At 47.1% G+C, this 27432-nt stretch overlaps 2 long non-coding RNA genes across 2 annotated transcripts; one reads left to right on the top strand and one right to left on the bottom strand.

The window, feature by feature from the left end:
• The first annotated feature begins 1826 nt into the window (after positions 1-1826).
• Positions 1827-4591, top strand: LOC149345447 (uncharacterized). Its single transcript, XR_016282854.1, has 2 exons — positions 1827-2430; positions 4385-4591. It is a non-coding gene; the product is annotated as an uncharacterized LOC149345447 (long non-coding RNA).
• Positions 4592-21227: 16636 nt separating this feature from the next.
• LOC149345448 (uncharacterized) lies at positions 21228-22553 on the bottom strand. The gene is made up of 4 exons (XR_016282855.1): positions 22262-22553; positions 21999-22149; positions 21717-21882; positions 21228-21346 (listed from the first exon to the last, which is right to left on the bottom strand). It is a non-coding gene; the product is annotated as an uncharacterized LOC149345448 (long non-coding RNA).
• Positions 22554-27432: the final 4879 nt, after the last annotated feature.

The following is a 27432-nucleotide window of genomic DNA, read 5'->3' on the forward strand; positions in this document are numbered from 1 at the left end:
TGCAGCAGCACATCGGGAAAAGGTTAAATTCTTCCACTCGCCACTCGCAGCGCACCGCAGAGCCGGCAGCCTTCTCTCTTGTCCGCCTACCCGGCAGGTTCCGGCCGGGGAGACGGACAATAGTCGCGGGCGAGAGCGAAGGAGGGGGGGGGGGGGGCACCACATGAAAGGCATTAGAAGAATGTCACTGGCGCCTCCACTACGGCTCAGCTTGTACTATTCTGGCGCAGTGCTGCGTTTCGCCGTAATCGCTTGTCAGCAAAGTGAACACAGCACCGTGCCTTCCCGTGAATAGTACAAGCAGGGACGTCGCGGCCACATCGGCATTCGCAGTATAGCGCCGCCCTGTCGCTTATTTGCTCGCTTATCCTCTAACAAGTCAAAAAGTCTTCCTGTTGTGGCACGCCATCCATGGCTTACGACACCACGTCTGTCATTCCCCTTCATACTTCAAGCGTTTCTCTTGCTATGGAAGTATTAGCCGTTGCGGCCACCAATTCAAGCAGCGAGAAAATTTTCAGCGCCGCAGGATTCGTAATGAAAGAGCGCCGCTCTTGTTTCGATCAAGCCATCATCAATGAACAACTTGCATATTTAGAGTGATAAATCTATACCTTTATGCGTTGTGTCTTGTGTATAATCCCAAACTGTGATCTGGAATGCGAGGTCAAAATTTGAATGTCATTGAAATAAACTCATTTTCCTGAAATTCTCTTTTTGTGTCGTCGCCGCTTTGCAGGTCGGGCCGAGCACGAGCGTGCTCAGGGTCCTTCAGTGTCGGGCCGGGCTTCCTGTCGGTAGGTTAAGTCCCGGGCCGGGCGCGGGTTCGAAATTGCGGCCCGTGCACAGCTCTATTCAGAAACCTAATCACATTTCCTTTTGTGAAAAAAGAGCTATGTGCAGAGTTTAAATGGTGCAAGTATGAAGCTACAATGAAGTCAATTACCAAACACATCGAAACATCAGTTGTGATGCCTGAAAAAAGATGTACTGCAACATATAAATACTTAAGTCTCGATAAGCAGGAATACTGAAGGGGAATAAAAACAGTTTTCTTTTGTTCGGGCTCACGCACCTGCTACAAACATATTCTTTATACATAGCAATAAAACTTGAAATAACTGTTTAAGGAGCCTTTTGGTCAAAGTATAGCTAAGTATGACTGAAAGGAGTCCGCAAGAAATGCACGGAAGCAGGCATGCAGTGTGACAGCGCAGCGCGACAGGTGCGCTTTTTAATCTCGCGCGCGCACTGAAGAACATGGGTTTATGGGTTATTGGGGTTTTAACGTCGCAAAACGAGTCAGGCTATGAGGGACGCCGTAGTGAAAGGGGTTCGGAAATTTCGACCACCTGGGGTTCTTTAACGTGCACTGACATCGCACAGTACACGGGCCTCTAGAATTTAGCCTCCATCGAAATTCGACCACCCCGACCGGGATCGAACCCGCGTCTTTCGGATCAGCGGCCGAGCGCCATAGCCACTGAGCCACCGCGGCGGGTCGAAAGACATGACGGGGACACGCCGAGGAGGCAACGCTGCAGTGCACGCTGCCTCCTCGCCTCTCGGCTCCTCGCGAGCAGCCCCGTCCGCTGACGAGCGGTGGCGGGGGAAAATCTAGGGAAAACATGCCTGTCCCCAACCGGACATGACGTCATTAAATATCACGTGACCTATGACGTCACGCGTATGACGTCATATTTTTTTGACCAATCAGCGTTTCCAGCCTGCCGTCCCGCAAACGCTTGTGTCGCTCGGATCTGCACTCGCAGAAAATTTCGCTCGTCGCCCGGAAGTTGCCAACGCGATTATCCAATAGCAGCTAACCTGGCGGCTCTGGCCGGGAATCTTGCTTCACCACCGATTCGTCGTTGTGGCTACGCTGTGCCCCACGTTCACGGCAAACTAAATGCTCACGAAGCTTTCGCTTTCTCTGAACTTGCGTCAACCACAAAATTTTAGCGATAAAACACCCCAGATTTTCAGATTGCTTGTGTTTACTGTGCTGCTAGGCTTAGCGAGTATGCGTCGTTAGAGGTCAGGAAGCGCGCGAGGTTCAAACAGGTGTGCGCCCCACGTTCAGGCAACATGGCGGCGCCCGTGACAATACCATAAAATGACATGCAATGATATACAATGACAAAGCTGTAAACACGTTTTATTTGACCTTTTTCTGCCCAAAATCTTAATCCTTGCAAATAATGTGACTCTTGTTATAAACGCAAACAGCTTTGCGGTGTATTATGCCAGCAACACTGATCGTCGTCTCCGTTTCGCGTTCGCGTTGTCGCTATGCATGGAGCTTGGCCGATGGGCGAAGAAGCGACAGCCAGCCGTCGTCGCCGCGCCGCCTCGTCGCGTCGCTTACTTTTTCGCGTACATGGAGCTCAGTCTTTAACGGTTGCTTCTCAACAGGGGAAATACCACAAGGTATGAAAATATCCGTTATACGGCCCATCTATAAGTCGGGCAAAAAAACTGATAAGAGGAACTACCGACCAATCGCTATATTGCCTACCATTACTATTTTAATGGAGAAATTCGTATATCAGAGCATGTTGTCGTTTTGTGACAGATTTGATATCCTAAATGGCACACAGTATGGCTTCCGGCGCGAGACTAGCACTGTAGATCTTCTAGAAGATTGTTGTGACAATATTAACATGCATATAGATAGAAATGAGATTGTCCTTGGATTGTTCTTAGACTTAACGAAAGCTTTCGGCACAGTGGACCACGGCATTCTGTTGCAGAAATTAGAGAACATTGGATTTCGCGGACCTTACCTCATATTTTTCTCAAACTACCTTTCAAATCGTGTTCAGGTTGTGCGAGTCAAAGATAATTTCAGCGACTTCAAACCTCTTCTATATCTCGTGTCACAAGGCTCCGTTTTAGGACCTTTCCTTTTCAATATTTATGTAAATGACTTGGCATATCTTAGACTGAATTCGGTACTTTACCAGTACGCTGATGACACAGCGCTCCTTGTTCCGAATGAGTCGTACAACAGGGCTGCAGAGCTGCTACAAACGGATGTTAAAAAAGTGTGTGATTGGTTTTCAGGTAACCAGATTTACATCAACAAGCAGAAAACAGCTCTGGTTTGTTTTAGAAATCCGCACAAAAAGGTCACATTAAAGGAATCTGTTATTGTGCACGGTACTTTCTGCCCTAGATGTCAATGTGTTTCACTGCCCTTGTCTGAAAGAGTCAAATATCTAGGTATTCATCTCGACGCCAACATGTCTTGGTCTTTTCATGTTGAGCATCTCATCAAACGACTCCGTGTAACTTCTATGTATCTTTACAGAATGAAATTCAATACTTCTGTTAGGTTGCGTCAGCTTGTGTTTAAGGCTATAGGAGAGTCTATATTAAGGTATGGTGTCACTGTTTATGGCTCATGTGCGTTGTCTAGAAGGAGCCAAATCGATAGATTACTACACAGAATTTCCGCAAACATTTTGTATGGCACGTCTAAGGAGACCTTAGATAGTGCTGAAAGAATGATTGCAGCTGATGTGTACTTCATTCAAGATTTATTTACACATGTAGTAATTAGTAGAAACTACTTTTCTAATAACTTTAAGCTTCCTGTGAACAAACCTAAAATACTAAGAAAAGTAGAGTCGTTTAAGCTTCCCAAGATATATACACACTATGGAAAAAGGTGCCGAATGTTCTACATCCCCTTCCTTTTTAACCAGCTTCCAACAAAAATACTATCATTGCAGACTATCAAAGAGGTCAAATCACAAGTAAAATCCTGGCTAGTTACGTCTAGAACCTTTAAAACGGTACACTGACATAATGGCTCAAAACACTCCGAAGGTCTTGTTGATATGTGTTATGAAGCACGGGTGCTTTTTCTTGTTGTTGTTGTTGCATCCTCATAATCTATGTATTTAACCTACTTTTTCAGTGTGTACAAGTGTTATTGTTGTTCTTATCAATATATGTTTTTTTTCTTTTTTTTCTCTCTTTTATATTGCAAACCATGTAATTTTGTCTGTACTGAGTCTGCACTTTGTTTGATTGCCGTGGCCCGCCCACAAGCGCCCTGTCTTGCGCTTCCGCGGGCACACATACTTCCATGTGTAAATAGGACAAAATAAATATGTATGTATGTATGTATGTATGTATGTATGTATGTTTTGATGTCTGCTTTGCAATCTGTTCTGATCTCATAGTCGCGTTATCGAAACAGCATAATGCGGCCTCACAAACGATACCTCGACTCCACACCGAACCGATCATGAAGTGTGTGGGGTACTCAAGATTTCTGACGTGAAGATTGATGCTGGGCCTATATCCTCATCATTTCTGATAAAAATGGAATGCAACGGGGACAATTGTTTAATAAGGTGCGCACTTTTTTCAGATAATTGACGAAGTGGCCACATCTAGACTTCCAAGGCAATGTTGCTGTCTACAGTCGAGATTATTTTTTACTGTCTGTTACTGTATGCTGTCTCGCAGTGAATATGCATCTTTGTTTGCATATATGCTATAAAATCAAACTTTCACTAATGATAAAGTCTGCTGTATCAATTTTGAAATAAATCTTGGTTTACAGTTTTTCCTTTCAGATGTGAATTGTTGCCTGTCCAGTGTGCATAATTTCTGCTGCTTTTTGATGCTCTATTGCAAGATCTGAAAAAGTGTCTTTAAACACAGGTGATCAATAACAGGACTGAGGTAATAGTCAGGACAAACCACGTTTTTAACTTAAATCAAAATGCAGTTATGCGGATTTGAGTTGGGGCCAGTTGGACCCAATTGCAGGTCAGTTGGCCCCAACTGCAGGCCAATTGGCCCCAACTGCAAGCCAGTTGGTCCCAACTCCAGGCCAGTCGGTCCCAACTCCAGGCCAGTCGGTCCCAACTGGGACCAACTGATCCCAGCTGAAACCAGTTAGAACCAATTGAAACCACCTAGATTTTTTCATCTGGGATATGACGTCATTCTTGTGATCTTTCAGCCGTCTCTCGAAGCTTCCGCTTTCCCCTATGTAGGAATAATCGCAGTCTGAGCAGGGGATTTTATAAATTACGCCGGGAAATCTTTCCTTCTTCATGTTGTCTTTTACGGCCACCACCTCATGACGAAGCTTGCACGCTGGAACGTGGGCTATATGCACATCATATGTGCGAAAAGTGCGAGCCAATGACTCACTCACGCCTGGCACGTAAGGGATGGCAGCTCGTGCACGGCAAGCAATGCGAGCGGGCTGAGATGGCCTGGCTGTTTGGCGTATAACAGCATCCACAAAGTGGTTTGGGTAGCCACATTCGTTGAGCTCGTGGCGTACTTGGCATAGGTCAGAGGCTTTATCCTGAGGCTCCGAGCATATTTTTTCCGCGCGTCGGACGAGGGTAGAAACGACGGAGCGCTTGTGGCAAGTAGGGTGGACCGAGTTAAAAGGAAGATATCGGCCTGTGTGCGTGTCTTTTCTGTGCACCTTGAATGACATTCGGTCATTGCATCGCTGAATCATAACATCCAGAAAAGGAAGACGTCCAGAAATCTCCTCCTCGACCGTGAACTGAATGGAATCTTCCATGATGTTCAAATGGTTCGTGAAAGCAGCGAAGGCATCCTTTTTTATTATGCAAAAGCAGTCGTCAACGTAACGAAAAAAGACCTTCGGGCGTGGCTGGAACGAAGCCAGAGCTCGGCCTTCCAATGCTTCCATTGTAAGGTTTGCTGTTGTGACCGAGATTGATGCTCCCATGGCAGTGCCGTGAACTTGTTTGTAGACAGTACCCCGAAAGACAAAGTATGTGTTTTCGAGGCAGAACGTCCCAAGCAACCACAGATATCCGTCGGACGTACGAGCTAGATCCGAACGTCCTTTGCCGAGATCGGACGTCCATCGGACGTACGAACACAATCCGATTTCGGATATCCGTATTCGTACATCCGCCGGACGTACGGACAGTGTCCACTTTTGTATATCCGCATGAGAGACGAGGTGTACGTCCGAAGGATGTAAGGCCGAGTATTTTCCCAGGCCATGAGTATGGACGTTTTTTATTTCACAGAAAATTCGCGTCTTTCGTGTATGTATACTGTTTTATTTGCATCTGTTGGAGAGTTTGACGCGAAGATGTTTGTAAATTGGTGCGATTCCACTCCTACCTGCAGTGCAAGAGCCGCCAACGAGCTAAATTTATCTAAGAGGAGAAGGGGGTGTTGCAGAATTTTGCAAGAACTCAATGACTAGTTTTATATTTGTAAAACTTCTCCAAATTAGTGGAGTTGTGAGACAGCTAAACTTGCCATTGAAACCATTCGTAAGAATCAAAATCCCGTGCATTCTGCTATCACCATCATCATAGATGTCAGTTCGCGGTCAGTCCAATCCAATCCATCAGTACGGCTCCGTAGCGCTGTTGTTGATATGTCGCGTAGTGTTGTCGCGCAGAGCTTTATAGCTCTGTTATTATAATGTGTGGCTTTGTTCGGTCTGTGGACGAAAGTAGTATGTAACTTAAGCAATTCGAAAGATACGAGGAGCGCCTGAAGGTCTTCTGGAACACCGGAATCCCGTACTGCGTCGACCTTGGTTTAAAGAAGGCTTAGTGCACATGTGATTGCCTACGAAGGTATGTATCCAGTACACTTCTTGGAACTTGCTTCTAGGACAATGCAGCATGCTCATATAACATTCGTTCACAGGACAGTGGGAGCAGTAAGCGCGAGGCGATGGCTTCAACAAGTGTGTGCTGTTCTCACACTTTCGGGAGCCTACATCACACAGCTGCGGGAGCCTTCAACTCGCGCGGCTAATTCCCACTCCTCTTCAAAGTTGTGGGACGGAGTGTTTTCGCATCTTGTTAATTTTTAAGGCATCGCTATGTTCACTGTGCCTGTATAAAGAGTGACAACGCGCGAAAGGCAGACCATAGGAAGCACGTGAGGTCGCAGTGGTTCGCAACGGAAGCTTTGCGGCTTTCTATGCGCAGTCGCGTACAGTGCTGCGCAGGTTAGTGCCCTAAGGCCCATGAAAATAAATAAAGAACAGATACATTGTCAAATATGGTGTGGAAAAGTGAGAGCTGTTATTGCCTTATACTTATTGAGGTGTTTGTTAAAGTGCATTGTCTGTTATACTTGCAGCATTAAACACTTCTATTAATTGGTTCCAATGTTTTTACTTGGGCTACTGCATTGTGCCATTTGTTTCACATGACTGATGTTTGCCGCGTTCTTTCTTATTTCAGAAATCCTGTGGGTGGGAAGATTACGGATGTGTGTCCCAAGCTTGCCACATTTGAAGAGTCAGATTTAAGTAATTTTCCGAATGTAACCCATTGCTCTGCTGATGTGTCATCAACCACAATAAAATATGCGTGCTATGCATCAAATTGTTTTTGGTTTTATTGCATTGCGCGGAGTGAAAAAAGCACGCATGCACCATATATGCGAATATTCGAGCAAGATCCGCCAATGGACGTACTCAACTGGACGTCCGTAGGCGGGCGAACCGTATACCTTTGGCCACCTTTCGGACGGCCGACGGACGTCTACCGGCTGTTTGCGGATGTTCAGCGGACGTACAGAACATCCGAAATAGACCTCTGTCGGCCGTCCGAAGGATATCGGTGGTTGCTTGGGTATCTTTAAATCCCAGGGCCTTAAATTAACTCTATGGCCTCAGGAAGAGTGACTGTGCCAAGGAGGATATATAGAATTTTATAACCTCCTTAGTGCCATTTCTTTAACCTACACCAGCTACACCAGTGTAGCAAATGTCCAATACCTCCAATGAAGCTTCGCTACACTGGTGTAGCTGGTGTAGGTTAAAGAAATGACCCTCTTTACTGCCTGCATCGACATCCGGATGGATACCATCGAGCGACACCTGATGTGACGTCAGTATGCGATGAGCTGCAACAGTTGGCGAATGTAAACTGCATGGGCCCTTAAAGGGTCCCTGAAAGGAGTGTCTGAGGTTGGCAAAAAAATACTTGCATTATGTAGAGCGTAGGCTACTGAACGTTCATGCCGCGTACAATACATCGAAAGCGAGTAGATAATTTATAATACAGTTTCAAAAACTGCTGCTCCCGAGCCTTCCGGCGACCAGAGGCGGTGAACTTCCGCCCGAATCTGTACTCATTACGTCATTTTTGTACTCTTTACCATCCCTTTCAGTTTGCAAGCTCCCCCGCGCCGCGCCCGAGAAAGCGGCCCCCGTCCGCTTCCACTCACCACGCGGCGCTGCTGTCGCTGTCGGCCCGAAGGCGCCGGAGCGCTCGCGCTTGGCAGTTGCTGTGACAGCCTGTTCTCATCCGCGATAACATTGGGAGCGAACACGTCGAACTCAAATTTGCTGTACTTTTGGAGCTGTCACGTTGAAACTTCAGCCTCATGGTTAAAGAAATGTTTCACCTGGCTAGTAAGGGTGAGATAAAGAGCAGGCTGATGCCAGTTCGCAAAAAAAACAATCGTTTGCATTGCGCTTTATCGCATCACGTTTGCGACGTTTAGCGCTGATGATATGCGTATGTTGGAGTAGAGCTATCAATATTTCTTCGGGAGAATGCACGAAACATTAATGAAAGGATAAAACTAGCGATGTTCCGCTTCTAGATCAGTCACGAAATTCCGCGCTATATTATCAACGAAGCACCGCACATGCGAGCAGCATTTTGCACGTTCTTTAGAATTCCAATTTCAGAGAACACAAGTGTAAATGCAGACACACTTAGCTGGATGCAGGGAGGGAATAACTATAGAAGAGCTTTTTATTTGCAATGATAGCACAGACAGGAGCAGCGTACTGCACTTTCATTTTTAGAATGTTAATTTCATTGAACACAGACAAGCATTAAATGCAGACACACTAAGTCGGAAGCACGGAGGGAATGGCTACTTGAAGGCGAGCTTTTTTATTTGCAATGACAATATTTCTCTGTTCTCTAGCCGACGGTTCACGTCTCTCGCCTAGAATCGAATGCGTGTCACTATGACAAAATGCAGCACTTGGCATGTAAAAGTGGCCATATGCTCTGCACATCCAAGCCGAACAAAGTTTTGCAATTCAAGCTCGTCTAGCAGCTCCCAAAAAACGTCCCTTTCAAAAACGGGACCTTCCTTCAAAGAAATCGGGATTGCTTTGTTTACAATGTTGGTAAACTCTAGCATCTTTTTGGTGGGATGCTTTAAGCACCCTTGCTTGAAGCTTTTGTATACTGTCCCAAGAAACCACCGATATCCTTCGGACGGCCGACAGAGGTCTGTTTCGGATGTTCTGTACGTCCGCTGAACATCCGCAAACAGCCGGTAGACGTCCGTCGGCCGTCCGAAAGGTGGCCAAAGGTATACGGTTCGCCGGCCGACGGACGTCCAGTTGAGTACGTCCATTGGCGGATCTTTCTCGAATATTCGCATATATGGTGCATGCGTGCTTTTTTCCCTCCGCGCGATGCAATAAAACAAAAAACAGTTTGATGCATAGCAGGCATATTTTATTGTGGTCGATGATACATCAGCAGAGCAATGGGTTATATTCGGAAAATTTCTTAAATGACTCAAATGTGGCAAGCTTGGGACACACATCCGTAATCTTCCCACCCACAGTATTTCTGAAATAAAAAGAACGCGGCAAACATCAGTCATGTAAAACAAATGGCACAATGCAGCAGCCCAAGTAAAAACATTGGAACCAATTAATAGAAGTGTTTAATGCTGCAAGTATAACAGACAATGCACTTAGGGAAAGGCATCCCTGCCTTTCCCTCTCTCTCTCTCTCAATAAGTATAAGGCAATAACTGCTCTCACTTTCCACACCATATTTGACAATGTATATGTTCTTTATTTATTCTCATGGGCCTTAGCGCACTAACCTGCGCAGCACTGTACGCGACTGTGCACAGAAAGCTGCAAAGCTTCCGTTGCGAACCACTGCGAACTACACGTGCTTCCTATGGTCTGCCTTTCGCGCGTTGTCACTCTTTATATAGGCACAGAGAACCTAGCGATGCCTTAAATATTAACAAGATGCGAAAATACTCCGTCCCGCAACTTTGAAGAGGAGTGGGAATTAGCCGCGCGAGTCGAGGGCTCCCGAAAGTGTGAGAACAGCACACACTTGTGGAAGCCATCTCCTCGCGCTTACTGCTCCCACTGTCCTGTGAACGAATTTTATATGAGCGTGCATGCTGCATTGTCCTAGAAGCAAGTTCCAAGAAGTGTACTGGATACATACCTTCGTAGGCAATCCCATGTGCACTAAGCCTTCTTTAAACCAAGGTCGACGCAGTACGGGATTCCGGTGTTCCAGAAGAGCTTCAGGAGCTTCCCGTATCTTTCGAATTGCTTAGTTACATACTACTTTCGTCCACAGACCGAACAAAGCCACACATTATAATAACAGAGCTATATAAAGCTCTGCGCGACAACACTACGCGACAAATCAAAACAGCGCTACGGAGCCGTACTGATGGATTGGATTGGACTGACCGCGAACTGACATCTATGATGATGGTGATAGCAGAATGCACGGGAGTTTTGATACTTACGAGTGGTTTCAATGGCAAGTTTAGCTAGCAAAACGGTGGACATCTCGCACAACTCCACTAATTTGGAGAAGTTTTATAAATATAAAACTAGTTATTGAGTTCTTGCAAAATTCTGCAACACCTGCTTCTCTTCGATAAAAGCTCGTTGGCGGCTCTTGCACTGCAGGAAGGAGTGGAATCGCACCAATTTACAAACATCTTCGCGTCAAGCCCTCCAACTGATGCAAATAAAACAGTATACATACACGAAAGACGCGAATTTTCTGTGAAATAAAAAACGTCCATACTCATGGCCTGGGAAAATACTCGGCCTTACATCCTTCGGACGTGCACCTCGTCTCTCATGCGGATGTACAAAAGTGGACACTGTCCGTACGTCCGGCGGATGTACGAATACGGACATCCGAAATCGGATTGTGTTCGTACGTCCGATGGACGTCCGATCTCGGCAAAGGACGTTCGGATCTAGCTCGTACGTCCGACGGATATCTGTGGTTGCTTGGGGTAAGATAAGCCTCACTGCCAACAACTGGCACAGGACAGCTGATATCTTCCGTGCTGATATCTGCTGGCGGCTCCAAATCAGGCGGCGGCGACCATGGCGTAGACGCGAAGGGCCACGCTGGTGGGCAAACATAGAGTCACTGGAAAAAATTTCAGAGTACCGCATTTTTTTTCCCCGCGCCGCCGACGCGGTCATTGGCCCAACCGCACCACGTGGTCTTGGGGTGCCATATACCTTCCAAGCACCGGTCGGGCCGGCTGAGAAGAGCGCAGGTTCCCGACGTTTCTCGTGTTGCAACTGTCGCTTTCGTGTTTGATACTGAAGAAATCATGCCTGGCTGCTGCGCCTTCGGATGCAGCAACCGAACCGAGTCCGGAAAGACTTTTTTCTCGATTCCGACCGGGAAAAATGACCGAGAGCGTCGTTCTGCGTGGTTGCACAGAATCGGCCGGGAGAACATCAAGCACTTGCTTGCGCTTTTTGGTGCTGTTTTAGAAGGTAAGCACAGTGCACGCGGTGTTAGCGATAGGATGCTAAGAAAATAGGAGTTCACAGCAAGACCGTCGCGCATGTCGCGCAGGGATCGTTCGCGGCTTGCCCACTTGACGCGGGTACACGTGTACGCGCTTGCTACTCAACACACGCGGCTCTTCCGACTATTCCGTGCTTGTGGCACGCAAAGGTACATTTATCGCGCGAGAATTCCACGTCCTAACGTGCACCAAGCACTCGCACGATCTTTCCGCGCCTCGAGACATTCGACCCATGGCACTTGTTTTTCGCGGACCGTGACGATCGCAGCCAATAAAAGCATGGTCGGGCATGTCTTACGTTCACATAACGGCCGCTTTCTGTTCAGTTGTGTTGGGACTGGTAGAAAAATAGAAATGGGTCAAATGATAGCAATCCTTGAAGCTGCGTGTTTGTGGCGACATGCGTGTTTACGTCCAAAATGAGCTATTTTAACTGTCACTGCGTAAACTTAGAAACCTTTATAACGTATTCTTTTTCTTCGCCTCTTTATTTGGGTGTTTCAGCTTATTGTTACAGCTATCTTCCATGTTTTTCTTGTTCCACATATTTGAAACAGGGCTTCACTCGAAAAAGTCCTGGGAGCCTACTTCGGCAGCCCAGCATTCGGGTGACCAGCATCACTCTTTAACTGAACAACAAACATTTGCAGGACCACTTTTGTGCTGAAGACTTCGAGAAGCCTAGAGTGGATGGGAAGAAGAAGCTAATGTCAAGTAGTTTCGTCCTGCTTGAACGAAACGGCGGTCCCATGGCGGTCCACGATGCTCACTGCCCAAAAGCACGAGCTTGTCTCTTTGCTGCTCGGAGTGGCGAAATGTTTCTTTCGTGGCTTGCTCCGCGGAAGGGGAAAAAAGGCGTGCACAAGCTCCCGATAGCAGCGCTAAGATGCTGCTCACAATCATAGCACAGTTCCTGCAGCAAAGGCAACCGCCGGCTGCATTACTTCGCACAAAATAACTATTTTTTTCTCTTCTGAGCAACCATTGTCTCCGAGCACGAAGTATATTGCGCTTCACTCAACCCGATACGTCACCGAACATCAAGCTCTTCCAACACGGCGACCTTCCTAGAGCTGTGCACGGGCCGCAAATTTCAGCCCGGCCCGAGCCCTACACTATACTGACGGAGGCCCGGCCCGGCCCTACACTGAAGAAACCTAAGCCCGCCCGGGCCCGGCCCGACATGCAAAACTGAAATTGAAGTGACGATGAAACAGAAAGAGATAATTTAAGGAAAATCAGTTTATTTCAATGTTTTTAAAATGCTTGGCTCTCATGGTCTAGAGGAAAATTAGTGAGTATATGCAAACACGGCGCATGTAGAGAGTTATCACTCCAAGTTATTATGTAAAAACAACAAATCGTCCATTGATGACGGCTTGAGACAAGTGCGGCGCTCCTGCATAATGAACCCGGCAGCGCTGAAATTTCTCTCGCTGCTTGAACTGGTAGCCGGAATGGCTAACACTTTCTTGGAAAGAAGAGAAAGCTTTGGGTACGTCGCTGCCTTGCTTCTCCAAAACTATGATAGCTCAAACTCTGAGCAAAGGGTCGACTCTGTGGCCAAGTACTCGCTCAGCTCGTCTCTTTCTGCACTCCGATTGCTGGAGCCACGCAGGAGCAATCGCGATCGCGAAGCCCGGCCGGCCTGTCCGAGACAAATATACCGTGGCCCGAGCCCGGCCCGGGCCCGGATAAGTAGACTTCCGCAAGGTCCGAGCCCGGCCCGCGGGCCGGGCCGGGTGCGGGTTTTCGGGGCGGCCCGAGCCCGTGCTACAGTGCCTAGAATACAAGTATTCTAGGCACTGTACCCGTGCACAGCTCTAGACCTTCCTGCGGCGCAGTCGGCTTGGAAGGTAAATGGCAGCGGCCGCTCAGTGTTGCCAGTCAAATTCCGACCTTTGCGGTACTCTGAAATTTTTTCCAGTGACTCTAGGCAAACAGCGTGGCGAGCGCCACCGCACGGAAGGAAACGGAAAGGCGACAATCCGCGCACCACAGCTTTCAAACTGAAAGGGATCTAAAAACGTTGCTCTTTACGTCACCAGCGCAGGGCTATCATTGGTTCGCGGTGCCAACGTGAAATCGCATATTTAACAACCCTAGTAGCACGCTTTGTTGCCTCAGTGTGGCCACAACGTTAGCTTCTAACATTGCCTTAACGTGGCTAGCGTCCTCTTTTTGCTCCGTTAACGCAACATACACAAGACAACGTTGAGACAATATTGCTCCAATGTTACGTCAACTTTCAGTCAATGTTAAAGCAACTTCTGGAGACAATATTAATGCAACATTGCGACAACATTTTCTTAATGTTGATACAACTTTTTATTCGCACACATGCAACATTCCCACGACAATGTTACTGCAATATTGCTGCAATGCTGTCATAATGTTTCAGAAACTTCAGACAGCGTTCTAAATTACTGATATATTTCGGCGACCAATAATGGCTGCTGCTCAATACAGTGATCTCTTGAAAAACAATGGCATCGTCATACCAGAATGGTTACAGCAGCTTAAGGTCACAAGAACGAGCAACTGAGCATTACTCCTTGCTACACAGTAATGCGGTGCTTGCTATAGAATACAAATACAAGACTGCACTGCACAACACATTGTTTTTCCATACTTTGCAGACCGCTTACTCTAAATAAATCCTTAAATGTAACATTCATCAGCTCTCTACCAGTGCTCCTATCGTTTAGATGCAACAAGATTCCATGACATGGTTATTCTGACAATTAGACTGATTTATTTAAATAGACAGAAATATAATTTATAAAAAAGAAGCAGACTTATAATACACTCAACATTTACACAAACACATTGGCATAGCTTGAAAAATGCAACACATGGGCTTACATTTTCAGAGATATGATTTATTTAATTACGTTATAAAGAAACTTGCAACAAATCTAAAAAAACAGTACACATGTGAGCTACTCAGGAACAAGAAACACAGCTAATGTTTTAAACAGTTACTAGGCACATTACCATAGCATGAAAACGTGCACACACCTCTCAACTGGCATGTTATAAATACAAAACATTAACACTTCTTCTTGAGTAAAACACTTCTTGAGTAAAACACTTGAGTAAACTATGTACATAATAGCCCATCTTGAAAACATGCACCACCTGGACTTTGTATTTCCCAAATATAAGACATTCATTTTGTGCACAAAATTGCAACAAATAAACAAAGTAGCAGTGCAACCTAGTTGGACATTCAGAAACAAGGAGCAGAGGTATTATGAACAGCAGAGTTAGTTGTTGGGCTGGTTAACATCACTGATATAAGTTAATAGTTTTCCAGCCCTACGAAACACACACACACAGATACATGAGCCGCCGCGGTGGTTCAGTGGTTATGGTGCTCGGCTGCTGGCCTGTTAAGACACGGGTTCTATCCTGGCCGCGGTGGTTGCATTTCGATGGAGGCAAAATGCTAGAGGCCCGTGAATGCAATCTGCATGCAAGAGATCTAAAGAATGAAGACAGGTTCCAAACTTGTCAAGCACTGCAGTGATTGTACAGATTTTCAAGTGTGAAGATCCTTAGCAGAAGCAGACCACAAACCACATGTGAAGCGAGAGATGCATCATATTAAAAAAGCTGGTTCACAATGTGCGAGCAATAATTAAATTGTATCATATAATGCAGATATGTTTATTTCATACTTTTTATGATAAAGGTGTGATAAGTTTGTTTTTTTCCTGCTGGGCTGGTCTGAGGGCATTTAAGCAGTGTCTGCGCCATTAAATAACCAGTTGTTAGTGAGCGCTGTGTTTTATCCTTCTTCCCAACTTCAGTAAAACGGCAAGTTGGTATATACTTGAAGAAAACAGCGCAGCAACAGGCACAAGAGAGAAGATGGGACAGGCGCTGACTAGCAACTTCACTTCACTTCACTTCACTTTAATACCTTAAAGACCCTCGTTAGAGGGTATTACATAAGGGGTGGGGCACACAGAAATGAAAAACAGAATGACTAACAAATAAGTTGAAATTTATACAAATATAAGATTATCACTGAGCAAGTACACGCGATTTCTTCGATTTCTTCGATTGGCATGTGATAGCAGCAAGTTCTCGGGGAAGGCCGTTCCAGTCATTCGCGGTCCGGGGGAAGAATGATGAAGAAAATGTAGTGGCGGGGGCGGGAGGTCGTGACACTTGCTGCTGAAGGTTTATTGAAAAGGAACACATAAAATATGCTCACTTTACAACCAAGAGCGCGCATGAGCTGAGCGAACAACACTGATAAGCTATCAACTTCAGTCATAGTGGTCAAGATTCAACAGTTCACAGTCCTTGTTCATGATTGTGAACTATTGTATCCTGACCACCATGACTGAAGTTGACAGGTTATCAGTGTTATTCGCGCAGCTCATGTGCACTCTTTGTTGTGAAGAGAGTATGTTTTATGCGTTCCTTTTCAATAAACCTTCAGTTGCCAGTCAGCACCTGTCTCATCTTCTCTCTTGTCCCTGTTGCTCCGCTGTTTTCTTCAGGCATCCTTCTTCCCTTCTTTGGTCATGCACCGTTGCACTGGAAAACTACAAATTTAAAGTACTGTCAACATTTGCCAGAACAATTTAGCATGTCTAAAATATGCTTGTCTTCTGGTAGCCTCCAGCTGCTCACGATGATGGTCTCTTCTAATTCATGATGTCACAAGCGAAGCTGCATCCCTGCAAAAAAAGAACCAAAAATTTCCTAATATAAGCATACACTTCTAATAACAAATCTTCTACACTCCTCAAGGAACACAGACATTGGACAGCTCTGAGCAAAGAAAGAACTTATGTCCAGTCACTTGGCTCAAACCAAAATAGTGAAAAAAAAATGCCCTTCCCTGGCAGCGCAAGCATATTTTAACAGCCTGAGCAACAAATTGTTCTGCAAGTGGCTAAAAATGCATTCATTACATAAAACACATCGACTATTCATGCCACCTAAAATTCCTCAAAAGCAAGCAAATAATTTACAAACAGAAATTCCCATTCCCGCACCTCACAGCAATGGCCAGTGCTGCTGTCTCGCTTGAATCCTGCCTTACAAGCGGACCTACCGGTGTCAGCCATGGGGACGACCATTGAATTGCTTAAAACCACAGGGGCATTTGTAGATGAAGGCGTAGCCAGCTGGAGGTGGTTGCACATCACTGTCTTTGTCTTCCCTCAATTGTGCCATGGCGGGTGGCCGACAAAGTAAACCGAGCGAGGAGGGTAGGCCCAGCCTATAGCCTTTTTCAGCCTCACTGCTGTGCACAATTTGAAAGGCAAAGTTGCTAACGGCCGATTCTTCCGGGGCTACATAAGCTAGATCACAAACTTATGATGGGTGCAGGGGTCAAGTGGATGCAACTAGCACAGGAAACGGCTAATTGGGGGAATATGGGAGAGGCTGTCACCCTGCAGTGGGTATAGTCTGGCTGACGATGATGAAGGATGACTGAATACCAATGAATATTTCACTTTTCTTACCCTTGGCGCAAATCGCTGCACAGTCCCATAAATGTTGGTGATAAGAGTATACATCTGATTGGGAATGAGAGGGCAAAGACTAAACTACTGGCATGATGCAGCAGCGTCAGTTTCGAGTGAAAGAATAAATTCTGGTTCCTTGCTTACAATGCCGCTGGATTTATTCTATCTTTCAGTATAATGCATGAGAACTGGTGTAATGCCCTCGTACAAAGTGCCGACGTTAAGGAACATGCACAACATGTTTTTCCAGAGAACGAAAAATTCCAAAGTAGTGGTAATGACCATCGGTCATCACTGCTGGTGATATCAGTATGCCTCTGCGTCTTTAGTAATTTTCTAGCATCCGTGGGTAACTCTGGCTTCAGCACTTTAAGCAAGGAATGCAGGTGAGAAGCAGGCTATTAATTGCCCACACGCGCGAGGCGTGCTCTAGACATTGAGTAGCGGCACCAGACTCAAGTGTCATCCTATCTTCATAAACCACCAACACCATTGTCAGAAATCCACGACAACTCTTACGTTGCACTTTCTATGTCAGAGATGCTGCTAGCGGTGCTAAAATCCGACAAGTGAGAACTGCGGCTTTCAACTGCGTCCTCGGCTGGCGCTGATAAAGAGGATAAAAGAACATTATGCGATCAAAAGGCATCTTGATACCGTTCTGCTCCTGTTGTGTACAGTCTGCTGCCATGACCATTATCAAGCCTGACAACTGCCAAACAGTTTTCGGCATGGATCCGGCTAGCGTAACTTAAAGATGGCCGCCAGTTCAGTACCAACGTTGCCAGACTGCGTGCGTCGGAAAGTGCGGACGAGTTTGACGACCACAGTGTTGCTCTCAGCGACCGCGCGGCGTCCACCCCCCACTTCCTCCTCTCCACTTTCCTCCTCATATACCGTGTTGTTCGCTACGTAATGGGCGCGGCCGCTCTCCGTTCCCTTTCAGATACCCCATCGGGCGCGCTCGCTCCCTCCGTCCCCTTTGAGGTACCGTGTTGTTCTCAACGTAATGGGCGCGCCCAACTCACGGCCCCCTCTCAGATGCCGCGCCCTCCCTCTCTCCGTCCCCTTTGAGATATCGTGTTGTACGCTATGTAATGGGCGCGCCCGACTTACGGCCGTGTCCGGCTGGAGTTGGATAATTCTGGAACGCTTCCGACCGCCTTGGGAGCTCAGAATTTCGGCTCAACTGCTCTGCCACGACTGAAACATTGCCTTTTCGCGGCCAGTATAGTCGGCATGCATACGTGTCTGGATGGCGTTGCATAATTCTAGAACGCTTCCGACCGCCTTGGGAGCCAGTATAGTCGGCATGCATACGTGTCCGGCTGGCGTTGCATAATTCTACAACCCTTCCGACTGCCTTGGGAGCTCAGAATTTAGGCTCAACTGCTCTGCCACGACTGAAACATTGCCTTTTCGCGGCCAGTATAGTCGGCAATTTCCTCACTGGCGTCCCAGAACCCTCCTCGCAGCGCCGCCCCTCCTCCTCCGCTATCCTCCTCCTCCTCTTTTTTTCTTTCACAGCTGTTGCGCTCTTCGGTCTATTCCTCCGGCGAGTCTGCCTCCGCGCACCGCGAATCTGCGCGTCTTCTGGACCGCGGTGTCTGTGTTTTTTTAATATTTTTCATGCTTTATAGTTTAATTTCTTTATTATTTTGTTTCTTTTCATATTTGCATTTTTTTATTTGTTTTATTTCACTCACGAAACCCGTGCGTTCACTAGATCTGCCTTTATTCTTGCTCAAACCGTGTTCGTGACGGAATGGCAGCGACTACCCTTGAAGTGCCAAACGCCCTGGTTCGATTCCCAGTCTTAATAAAGTTTTTTTTCTTCGCCGTAACTCGAACACACTTGCTAGCATTCCCTGCTCACGACAGTATGAGGCATTAAAGGATTTCGCCTTAATAAAGCGATTCTGCTCGTATTTTCTTTCACAGCTGTTCTGCTCCTGGCGAGCTTCTAGGACGGCCGGCTCGCGATTTTCGCGTTGCCCTTCGAGCCATTTGTGTGGCCGGCACGTTCCTCGCTCAAAGAAGGCGACTGCGCACGTACTTAAAATGGCGTTAAAGGGCGATTCACACGACGGTCCGTTCGCCCGCGGCCCGCGCACTGCCTGGTCTCCTTCCGTGATATTCTCTCGTATTACCGAGACAAAGGAAGGGAATACGCACCCCCTGCTCCGTCCCTCACCATAGCGCAGGCTGCACATTGGCGACAACTACAAACCCGGACTGCTCAATACCCAATACTGCTGCATGCCCGATACCCAGACCAATTCTCGTCATCATGCAAACTTTTGCGGCAAACCAGGCGCCCCTACGATTTACATCATTGGCAATAAACGTTTCCACCACCACCTACGTGCTCATGCGTCAGCACATTGAGAGGCGCGCTGACCAGGTCCAGAAGACGCGCAGATTCGCGGCGGCGGTGCGCGGAGGCAGACTCGCCGGAGGAATAGACCGAAGAGCGCAACAGCCGTGAAAGAAAAAAAGAGGAGAAGGGAGAAAAACAGGAGGAGGAGGGGCGACGCTGCGAGGAGGGTTCTGGGACGCCAGCGAGGAAATACGTGTCCGGCTGGCGTTGCATAATTCGACAACCCTTCCGACTGCCTTGGGAGCTCAGAATGTCGGCTCAACTGCTCTGCCACGACTGAAACATTGCCTTTTCGCGGCCAGTATAGTCGGCATGCATACGTGTCCGGCTGGCGTTGCATAATTCTAGAACGCTTCCGACCGCCTTGGGAGCCAGTATAGTCGGCATGCATACGTGTCCGGCTGGCGTTGCATAATTCTACAACGCTTCCGACTGCCTTGGGAGCTCAGAATTTCGGCTGAACTGCTCTGCCACGACTGAAACATTGGCTTTTCGCGGCCAGTATAGTCGGCATGCATATGTGTCCGGCTGGCGTTGCATAATTCTAGAACGCTTCCGACCGCCTTGGGAGCCAGTATAGTCGGTATGCATACGTGTCCGGCTGGCGTTGCATAATTCTACAACCCTTCCGACCGCCTTGGGAGCTGAGAATTTCGGCTCAACTGCTCTGCTCTTTGTTCTCGCCCCCAGCACCTACGAAGCTCGGCTACCCTTTCGCCTTGCGAGCTTCCTGAAATACAGTGCCGAAAGTGGAAAACACATTCTTTTTGTCAATGGCGCGCGCTGAACTTGGCTGAACATGCCTGCATGCGTGGTCTGTGTTGCTCATTCCACATATGCATGCCAACTATACTGGCCGCGAATTGGCAATGTTTCAGTAGTGGCAGAGCAGTTGAGCCGAAATTCTGAGCTCCCAAGGCGGTCGGAAGCGTTCTAGAATTATGCAACTCCAGCCGGACACGGCCGTGAGTCGGGCGCGCCCATTACGTAGCGTACAACACGATATCTCAAAAGGGACGGAGAGAGGGAGGGCGCGGCATCTGAGAGGGGGCCGTGAGTTGGGCGCGCCCATTACGTTGCGAACAACACGGTACCTCAAAGGGACGGAGGGAGCGAGCGCGCCCGACGGGGTATCTGAAAGGGAACGGAGAGCGGCCGCGCCCATTACGTAGCGAACAACACAGTATAGGAGGAGGAAAGTGGAGAGGAGGAAGTGGGGGCTGGACGCCGCGCGGTCGCTGAGAGCAACACTGTGGTCGTCAAACTCGTCTGCACTTTCGGACGCACGCAGTCCGGCAACATTGGTACTGAACTGGCGGCCATCTTTAAGTTACGCTAGCCGGATCCATGCCCAGTTTTCTAGGTCGTCGTGAACAGCCTCTGCTGTTCTTCGGCGTCGTTGCCGAATGGACACTTCGCTTAGCGAACACTTCATTCTCTTCATGATACAACGAATGTAGCACTTTATCGAACTATCACGAAGGGCATGGGTATACACTACTGGGGCGCGATTACGAGTTTTTGTCTCAATTTTGAGACTCTGACGTCAAAATGACGACACCGCGAGTTGTTGACGGCGGAATCAACCAATTAGCAACGAGGTTGTGGTGTCTAATAGTAGGGTTCCACCCAGGAACATGGAGGAAGGAAAGAGGAGGAAGGCTGACATTACAACGGTAAGCACTTGAATGGCGGGATAGTGTCGAGCAGCAACCAACTGTTAAATCAAAAATTCATTCGGCCCCAGGCCTTGTTCACAACGGATGTGTTGATGATCAAGCTGCTGTGATGTGGACAGCAATGAAGAGCTCGCTAGGTGTTCCAAACATCGCTTTTCTTGCAAGGAGGATGCCAACTAGATGGTAACAAGGGGAAGTCAAATCCAGCTCTGTTCAGCAGCCTGCAGAAGTGAAAAATATTAGAGTAACCAAAAGCACAGTCAGTCAGGTGCATGTAGAATGGCCAATGAGGAGTCGGAAGCAAATAAGACCAGGAAATGGCAAGGATTGACAGCACAGGCAATAAAATAAGCTAACCAAAACATATATGCATATGATGTCATTGCAAGTGGCATTTCAACAAGAGTGCTACGGCTCACCATAAACTCAAGAAGTCAATCAATGTGGAGGCCTTTAACAGAAGCAAAATTCAAACAGCGTGCATGGACACTGAAAGCCAAGCAGTCAATAGCAAGTGCACTGCCTTACTGTGATGCACATTGTGCTCACAGAACCTCCTAAGCTGCATCTTGCAAACAGGCTTTCTCTTACCTGCAAGATGTGGCTGAATCAAAAGTGGTTGATGGTTGACATCTTGCACCATCGCACAAAAACATAGCACAGATGCTGCTGTCCTGGTAATACCTGCATCATTTCAGTATACACCAGAGATGGGTTAAATCTTGGACCTTTCCTTGACAGCCACACAGGGGCACATCTGAAAGATAAGACAAATAAAAGTGTGTGTGTATAAGGTTCCTAACACTGCATTGCCAAACAAGCCCTTTCTAATCTGTACGATGAAGCTCAAACAGCGGACAAGAGATTACTTACACCACTGCACAAGAAGCATTCGTCCAGATTCCCACCTCAGAACTGAAGCAATCTCCAGGCCAAATCTTCTGAACAACCAACTACAAGGTGCTGCAATTAATTTGCGTGAATCTAGACCAAGTCCTTGCTCCTCTGGCCAACAATTGGGGTTCTAAAGGACAAACAAATAATGGGGTTTGTGGAATGAACATTAGCAAACAGCCTAGACCTATACAAGAAATCATGAAGCGAAAGAAAAGGTGTCAGCTGCAAAGCGTGCTTACCAAAACTTGAGAAGTTCAGCAGGCAAGGAGGTCCTCTGAAAACCTCTGTTGAACAGCCTGTACCCAAAACGAACTGCACACAGTGAAGCAGGGACAACGCCAGCTGTGCACGGCGCAATGGTTTTCCAAAAAATAAAAGCTGCCATGCCTGCAAAGAGCCGTAGTACTTCACTGCACTGTCAAACAGCCTGCACACATACAGAGCAGCACCACTGAGTAAACTACCTTTGTGCCGGGGCTCTCAATCGTAATGAAATAAAAGCTTGACACAGTTAAGATAACCAAAAACTGAAGGCACAGCGCACGAAGGACAGGACAGGTCCTTCGTGCGCTGTGCCTTTAGTTTTAGCAATGTACCGAATAGCCCAAACAAATACCTTAGTGAAGATAACCAAAGCCTTTTTAACGCGAGTTTCACTGACGGCAATCACAGCAAGAATTAGAGCACACAGGTGGCCAGATGAGAGTCATTGGCAAGAATAAAACCCTGCCAGAATGCAATAGAGCACAGACTTTAATCAATGACTAGGAAAAAATTCGCGCCTTATCAACGTACGCTTAAACAAAGCTGGTTGGTTTGAAGCTTTGTCACGTTCACCTTGTCACCGCCTTGGTAAAGAAAGCAATTCGCATGCGAGAGCAGCCCAGCTGTATCCACTTAACAAAAGCTGAAATAGCACTTTGGTATGTAAAGCACTGGATGATACTGTTCTGTGATTTGTAAACCAAAGGAGTGACACACTAGCCGACCGTTCAATCAGGCGCGTTAGAGGCTTAGCTAAAGCAAGGCCGACACTTTCACCACAGAAAAGAAATGGAACGTTACTTACTTTTGCGGAAAACGAGGCTCACATCTCAGTGCAACACTGGTAGTAAACGATACCGCAGAAAAAGGGGAAATTGCGAACTGCAGCGGCGTGAAGTGCCAACCAGCGCGGAAAAAAGTGTGCAGCGAAACATACAAGGTACGCAGCATCCACTTCGCGCGCGTAGCTATCGCTAGCCTCTGCAACGCTAAATGGCCAAATGAAGTACTAAATTTCTAAACCTAAAAATAAACAAATCATCACAGAACCAAAAAACAAATTGAATCTAATACTTTCATGTAAAACTAAGCACTTGCAGCTTTTATTTCTGCTTGAAACGGTTAAAACCACTTTGGCAAACTAGCCTGCATCGCCACCGTGCGGAGCGACACCAAGCAGCAAGCTGCGGCGTGACTCAAGAAAGATTATTGCCCCCAACATCTGCCGACACGATAGCGCGCGAGCGAGCTCGGCGAAGGCCGCGTGCTGCGCCGCCAGCTAGCCGAGGCGTAACAGAGGCGTTCGCAACATGAAGCAAATTTTTTCGCTCGCGTAACTACCGTCGGCTTTCAGGGCCATTATATGTTACCTAAATCCAGCCTTACGAGTGGCGGGTTAGCTGCACTCGATGTGGAACGTGATTCGGGCTCTGTAGGAGGAAACGCGCTTTCAGTGTTCGAATACAAAGAGCGGTCTTTGCACCGGCGCGCCTGCTCTTCGAAACGTCAAGCAGGAGAGCCATCTAATTTATGTGCCGTGATTTACAGCATGTTTAATCCACGGCTGCAATTCTCTGCTGATTGCTAGGCGCGTCTCCTTGACGTGGTCTCAAGTTCCACGTGTTAGAAACAAGTCTAGAAAACATCTGACTACAGATGTTTCACAGAAGTTTCACAGCAAACATCTGACTGCAGAGGTTTAAGAGACGTCGCAGAGGAAACGTCTTCTTGTCGACATCTATGAGACGTTTGAACGCAGCGCAAGACGTTTGTAGTCATTTGGAGCTGTTTCGAGACGTTTGTAAGACGTTTTGTGTTTCGTGGGTATTCACATCGCTTTACTATGAACTCGTCCCATAATAAAAGATATGTTCGATTTCCACGACGCCTTCAGCGACGGAGCTAGCAGACGGCAGGCGAACCGCACCAAGTAGCAGCAGCACCAAAGCGGCTGTGGGATGAAATTTGCTTGTATCGCAGTCATCACTTTTACCAGCAACTCGGTATTGGCCAGCGATCGTCAGAAATGATGCATTTTTGACATGCATCTATCCCACAGCTTGCTATGGACGAGAACAAACAATACTAGCGCGTTTTTCAGTCGCCGGCATCAAGGCTGTGGCCCGGCGTGGCTCGGCCCCGAGCGCCATGAGGAGCGCGCTGTACGGCATCATGACGCTGCCGCTCTCCGCGCTCGTATTGACTACCGCTTCCCGTCGTTGCGTTTACCGCGCGCGGCTCGTCGTTGACATCCAGCAGGTTGGACGCAGGCGACGAGCTGCGATCGGTCGTTACGACGTCGTTCACAACGGCGCGCCGCAGCGAATCGCACACACTTTTCGCACATGTGTCCCCGCCTTAAGGCTGAAATCCCATTTCGGCCCTCATCCGCAAAAGTCGTTCCTTGAGCTCGGGGTCCATAGTACGAGAGAAGCCGCAGCGACGGTTGCGAGACACAGGTGAACACAGCAGACAGCGGGAAAGCGAGCGAGCGAGCGAAAGAGCGCGTCAACCGGAAGTAAACAAACCGATCTCGTCGATGACGTATTTGTGGGCGGAGCATGGTCCCGGCCTGTCATATTTATTTTTTTATGGTTCGCTCCGGTGTACGAGTTGAGAGGGAAAAGGCTGGTGGTCATTTTTAATAGCCATTATCTCTGGTTCCACATAAGGTAGATCAAAAATTTTTGCGGTAGGATGATGGATCGTTCAATGTCTATCAATACTTCGACTTCTCTTTGCCTACATGGACACCGTTGCAGGGACCCTTTAACAGGAAGTGCTCGAGCCAGATAAGTAATGTTTGCGGGATTCCAAGTAAAGCAAGTTTAGCTAGCAGATGATTATGCGGAACACGGTCAAAAGCCTTAGAAAAGTCGAGAAATATGGCAACAATTTGTAAGTGATTGTCCATGTACTGAACGATATCATGAGTGAATTCGGCGAGCTGCGTGATAGTGGCTTTCGTAGTAGTTTTGTAATTTTCTTGGCCTCCCTTTAGTTGCAATCCTAAATGACTCAGCTATAAGTGATGCAATGTAGATGACAGCGTCGTCTCCCCCTAAACATTGACCCACAGCATACTGAATCTGTTCTTGCTTTCCTAGATTCGTTTTACCCAACCAGCTTCTATGGTTCCAGATTTTTCTTGGCCTCCATTTAGTTGCGAACCTGAATGACTCAGCTATAAGTGATGTAATGTAGATGACAGCGTCGTCTCCCTCTAAACATTGACCCACAGCATATTGAATCTGTTCTTGCTTTCCTAGATTCGTTTTACCCAACCAGCTTCTATGGTTCCAGATTTTTCTTGGCCTCCATTTAGTTGCGAACCTAAATGACTCAGCTATAAGTGATGTAATGTAGTTGACAGCATCACCTCCCTCTAAACCTCTAAACATTGACCCTCAACATATTGAATCTGTTCCTGCTTTACTTGATTCGTTTTACCCAGCCAGCGAATATGGTTCCAGAATTTTCTTGGCCTCCCTTCAGTTGCGACCCTAAATGGCTCAGATAAGTGATGTAATGTAGTTGACCGCATATTCTCCCCCTTGACATTGACCCTCCGCATATTGAATCTGTTCCTGCTTTCCTAGATTCGTTTTACCCAGCCAGTTTATATGTTCCAGATTTTTCTTGGCCTCCCTTCAGTTGCAATCCTAATTAAATGACTCAACTATAAGTGCATGGTTTGGTTTGGTTTATGGGGTTTAACGTCCCAAAGCGACTAAGGCTATGAGAGACGCCGTAGTGGAGGGCTCCGGAAATTGCGACCACCTGGGGTTCTTTAACGTGCACTGACATCGCACAGTACACGGGCCTCTAGAATTTCTCCTCCAAAGAAATTTCTCCTCCAAAGAAATTCTAGCCGCCGCGGCCGGGATCGAACCCGCGTCTTTCGGGTCAGCAGCCGAGCACCATAACCGCTGAGCCACCGCGGCGGCTCAACTATAAGTGATGTAATGTAGTTGAGTTCGTTGTCTCCCCCTAAACATTGACCCACAGCATATTGAATCTGTTCTTGCTTTCCTAGATTCGTTTTACCCAACCAGCTTCTATGGTTCCAGATTTTTCTTGGCCTCCATTTAGTTGCGATCCTAAATGACTCAGCTATAAGTGATGCAATGTAGATGACAGCGTCGTCTCCCTCTAAACATTGACCCTCAGAATATTGAATCTGTTCTTGCTTTCCTAGATTCGTTTTACCCAGCCAGCTTCTATGGTTCCAGATTTTTCTTGGCCTCCATTTAGGTGCGATCCTAAGTGACTCAGCTATAAGTGATGCAATGTAGATGACAGCGTCGTCTCCCTCTAAACATTGACCCTCAGAATATTGAATCTGTTCTTGCTTTCCTAGATTCGTTTTACGCAGCCAGCTTCTATGGTTCCAGATTTTTCTTGGCCTCCATTTAGGTGCGATCCTAAATGACTCAGCTATAAGTGATGCAATGTAGATGACAGCGTCGTCTCCCTCTAAACATTGACCCTCAGAATATTGAATCTGTTCTTGCTTTCCTAGATTCGTTTTACCCAACCAGCTTCTATGGTTCCAGATTTTTCTTGGCCTCCATTTAGTTGCGATCCTAAATGACTCAGCTATAAGTGATGCAATGTAGATGACAGCGTCGTCTCCCTCTAAACATTGACCCTCAGAATATTGAATCTGTTCTTGCTTTCCTAGATTCGTTTTACCCAACCAGCTTCTATGGTTCCAGATTTTTCTTGGCCTCCATTTAGGTGCGATCCTAAATGACTCAGCTATAAGTGATGCAATGTAGATGACAGCGTCGTCTCCCTCTAAACATTGACCCTCAGAATATTGAATCTGTTCTTGCTTTCCTAGATTCGTTTTACGCAGCCAGCTTCTATGGTTCCAGATTTTTCTTGGCCTCCATTTAGGTGCGATCCTAAGTGACTCAGCTATAAGTGATGCAATGTAGATGACAGCGTCGTCTCCCTCTAAACATTGACCCTCAGAATATTGAATCTGTTCTTGCTTTCCTAGATTCGTTTTACGCAGCCAGCTTCTATGGTTCCAGATTTTTCTTGGCCTCCATTTAGGTGCGATCCTAAATGACTCAGCTATAAGTGATGCAATGTAGATGACAGCGTCGTCTCCCTCTAAACATTGACCCTCAGAATA

This window comes from Amblyomma mixtum, chromosome 5 (genome assembly GCF_055824585.1).
Source record: "Amblyomma mixtum isolate Tamu chromosome 5, ASM5582458v1, whole genome shotgun sequence".
Classification (NCBI taxonomy): domain Eukaryota; kingdom Metazoa; phylum Arthropoda; class Arachnida; order Ixodida; family Ixodidae; genus Amblyomma; species Amblyomma mixtum.